Genomic DNA, 4,217 nt, shown 5'->3' on the forward strand with positions numbered 1-4,217 from the left:
CTCCTCATTTTTCTCCAGGCTTCTCCCTAGGGCCTGACCGGCGGCGCGGCCGGGGGTGGAAGGCGGGCTGCGGGCGGCACTGGCACCGGGCTCCGAAGGGGCTACTTGGCCGCCCGAGCCCGCTCCATGTCGGTGGTCACTCGTGGGCCGAGCCGCGCCGCGCCAGGCAGAGATTCCCCGTCTCCCCCACACCCACACCGCGGCCGCCGCGCCGGAGGCTCCCGACGCCCCAGGCGAGGGGGGGTGCTTCTCTGAATTCAAAGGACAAGAGCCGCAGCAGCTGCGGCGGCGGCGCGGGCGGCTCTGGCAGCTACTTCTCCCCCTTCTTCACACCCCTGGGCTAAGGGCATCTTTCCTCAGCGAGGAGGGAGGCGGCCGAGGCGCAGGAGGAGGGGTCGCTTCCGCGGCTGAGGAGACCAGAGGCTGCGGCAGTCCGGCTCCCAACCACTCCCTTCCTCTCCCTTCCAGCCCTCCCCCGCCTTCCCTCTCCTCTCGCGCCCGCGCCCTGGGTTCCGCGAGGCTCCTCCAGTCCCGCCGCACGCAGGCGGAGGCTGGCGGACGAGTCTGGATCCAATATGGCGGCCTGGCCCCCCGGCCCCGGCACACGCGCGCGCACACGCCCTCCACTCCCCGCCCCCGCCCTGCCCGAGCCTCAGCCCCAGCCGGCGGCCAAGCCGGGCGGGGTCCAGCCGGCGCGCCCAGCGGAGGCCCCCAAGGGGGCGCGGGCTCTGGGCGCGAGTGGTTGCGCCAGCCGGAGAGTAGGGGTGGGGACCGCCTCGGCGGCGAGGCTGCGGTTACCGCAGCGTGGAATGCGGAGCTGCGGGAGGGCTGGGGGAGGCCCGGGCGGCGGTGGCGGAGCATATGGAGGCGGGATGACCGGGCCGCGCCGGGAGCTGCGGCAGGACGGGGCGCAGGGTGGAAACTGCGCCACCGCTGCGCCGTGGCCCCGGCTCCCCGAGGCTTCTGGTGCAGATAGCGAAGCGGGGCTCCTGCCTAGTCCTCGGAGACATCACCTGTCTGGCGCGTTTGTTAAAGGCGCCCAGAAGCAGCGGGCTTTAGGCTTCCGACAGAGCTGGAGAAGACGAAGCCTGTCTCTCAGCCCCTTACCTGCTCCCCACCCACCCCCCAGATTCGGTTCGCGCACACTCCAGAATAATCATTTCTTAGTTATCTAATTACAGCACTTCGTGTGTCATTTCCCAGGACAAAAACAATGACAGACATGTCCGCGCTACCATCGAAGTCTTGGGTCTGCACGCAAAGGATGGAATCCCCCATCTCCATTCCCAAAAGTTTCCCTACGGGAGCCTGATAGTGTCTCCTCCAGAACTGTCCTAGCGGCTGCCTGTTTTTCCCTAGCCATGGTTACCGCCTGCGGGAGATTCAGCCTGTGAAGGCAGTCAAGGCAGTTCACCGCTGTCATCAAACCTACACCCCCGTGTGCACGCGCACACACACTTGTAACCCAGTGGCACAATGCAGGAATTAGGGCAACAAAGGCAAATCACTGAATAGCTAGGGCACCTGATGCTTGTAAGGCCCTTCCAGGTTTTTGTGAATCTCGGTTTTAGGAGAGCTCCCTTTAAAAAATTCTCATGGAAGATGCCACATTTAAATTAACACCACAAAACTGGGTCGTTGCAGTTCTGTTACTTTCTCTTAAGATTGCCATCTCCTTTATGGTCCTTCTCTAAAATACAATTATTTTATATTCCGTCCCCACACCTGCGAGGCGGTTATGTTTCTATGTTAATGCCCACAATTGCATCTTACATCTTGATAATATGGAAGCTGAGGAAGAATTAGAAATGAGGGCCTAGACATAAAATGAAGGCTAACAGAAGTCGATTCAAGTTGTGATTCACGAAATAGCACGAATCTTTTATGAAATCTACACTTGCAACGTCTACACTTGCCTGGCTTAAGAACAGCATTATTTTCAATGCGGTCTTGACATGAATAATACTTAGATTCAAACAAAAGGTCAATCATTTCCAGCCATGACATCTTTATATGGGTGTGTGTTGTCTAATTCTAAAAGTAGTAGAAAAGCAAAAAGAAAAGTTTAATCCTAACACAGATAATAAGCAATATTTTGGTGTTTATTATTCAAGTCTTTTTCCTATGCACTTTTACAAAAATGATACATAATAAAAGACAGTTTTATAGCCTCTTGCTTGAAATTAGCAATATATTTTGGACATTTTTTCAGCTCAACAAATATTCTTCAACAATATGGATTTTAATGGTGAAGCCAATTTTAACAGTTTCGTTTGACCATAAGATGCGGTAGCAAAGAAGGAAGCAATTTCTTCTCCTTTTTCAAGTATGGTAAACTAAAGAACTGACTCCAAGATACCTACTTTTCCAACTTACAAATAACTAAAAAGAAGTTTAAAGGAGAACCTAAAACGTGTTAGGTCTCAATAAATGCTAATTGACAATGGAAGTATATGAGATGTAGATACATTTTTTTTTTTAACAAAAGAGTCAAGCTGTCAGTTCTCTACCAATTCTATTAGCACTTGGGTACCACCCACAGTCCAGGGTATTGATGGTTGCTAAATAACCCTTTCCACATTATTTAGAAAGCAGAGAGGAGAATTTATTTTTATTTAAAAACACACACACACACACACACACACACACAAAGAGAAGGAAGGAGGTTGAACCCAATCAATTTTGCTTGAATAATTCAAGCTCAGAGACTTAATAATTAACTAGACACTAAACGCATTGTGCGGGTGTTATTTTAAATGTTCCAGTTGAAGTGTGAACATGCTTGTTAATGAAACCGGTCTTAAGCCAAAGAAAGGCGCAGCCCAGCAGCCGTACAGTGCTTGAGGTGTTCCTGCAAAACAAGAGTGCCACAGGCTGCCTCACAGGATATTCTTTGGGGAAAAATAGCCTGGAGGAGGTCTTCTTTGTGAAATTCTGCTTGGGGGCCTGGAGATTAGATGTATGCCACTGCAAATGCCCAATTTGTTTGAAATAATCAGAGAATGTTTTATGAAGATGCTGGGAATTAATCTGACCATTCAGAAAAGAAAGAGGACAGGAGAAGACAAGAAGGTAGGAAGGTGGAAAGAAGAAGGCAGGACAGAAATCATTAAGCCTAGTCCCCAGTACGAGCTCTCTTCAACTAATCCTCCAATTCAGGGCTAAAAGCAGGAGAATTAATCCACCAATTAATATTTTTAACAGTCAGCCTCACTCTCACCTTGGTATATCTAACTTCAGAGTAACTATAGGATCACTGTTGGAGAACGGAGCCAAAAACAAGGTGAGTGCCACAGTAGGGCTTAATGTATAGCACTGAGGATGTTTTACCACATCTCCTTTTAGCCTAGCCACATCCTGACCCTGCAAATGAATGACTTGGCTTAGTACCCTCCCAAGATAAAATGCCAGCAAATGCCTGTCCTCTCTTCATGTCAGGCTCCTGACATGAGTGAGATCAACTGCAAGGGCTTATATATAAAAAAGAAACTTTCTGATTAATAATTGCTTCCTTTACAGAACACTTAACAACCTGTAGACACTGTCCTGGGTAGTTTGAGCTCATGTTTTATTCAATCATCATAACCATATGAAGTAGGGAAATTACCTCTATATCATAGATGATGGAAGAAGCTGAGGCTTAGAGATCTTAACTTGTGAAAGATCACACAATTAGTGATTGACACAGGAGCTACAAGTCAGTACCAGGCCTGTCTCATGCCAGTGCCCATGGCTTTAACCACAAAGCAAGTGAGGTATAAAACATCTTCAGGTTCTATAAACGCAACTCTTCCTATTGTAACAAGGAATAAGTGGGATGTGTTGTTAATTCACATATTTGGGCTTTAGAAGTTGATATCAGGGCAAAGAAAGAACTACGTACATGATTATGTCAGGGTTCAACCAAAAAAGCAGAAATCACGTATTTATTTAAACCAGAGAAAGCTTTTTTTTTTGAGACGGAGTCTTGCTCTGTCTCCCAGGCTGGAGTGCAGGGGCGTGATCACATGCTCACCGCTACCTCCATCTCCCTGATTCAAGCGATTCTCCTGCCTCAGCCTCCCAAATAGCTGGGACTACAGGCACACGCCCACGCCATTACCACATCTGGCTAATTTTCTTTCTTTTCCTTCCTGCCTTCCTTCCTTCCTCCCTCCCTCCCTCCTTTCTGTCTCTCCTTCCTTCCTTCCTTCCTTCCTTCCTTCCTTCCTTCCTTC

The 4,217-nt window shown here is 49.4% G+C and overlaps 1 pseudogene; it reads right to left on the reverse strand.

The window, feature by feature from the left end:
• Positions 1–1,231: 1,231 nt before the first annotated feature.
• LOC105534215 overlaps positions 1,232–4,217 on the reverse strand; it is a 127,682-nt pseudogene continuing 124,696 nt past the window's right edge.

This window comes from Mandrillus leucophaeus, unplaced genomic scaffold, assembly GCF_000951045.1.
Source record: "Mandrillus leucophaeus isolate KB7577 unplaced genomic scaffold, Mleu.le_1.0 Scaffold1317, whole genome shotgun sequence".
In the NCBI taxonomy this organism is placed as follows: Eukaryota; Metazoa; Chordata; class Mammalia; order Primates; family Cercopithecidae; genus Mandrillus; species Mandrillus leucophaeus.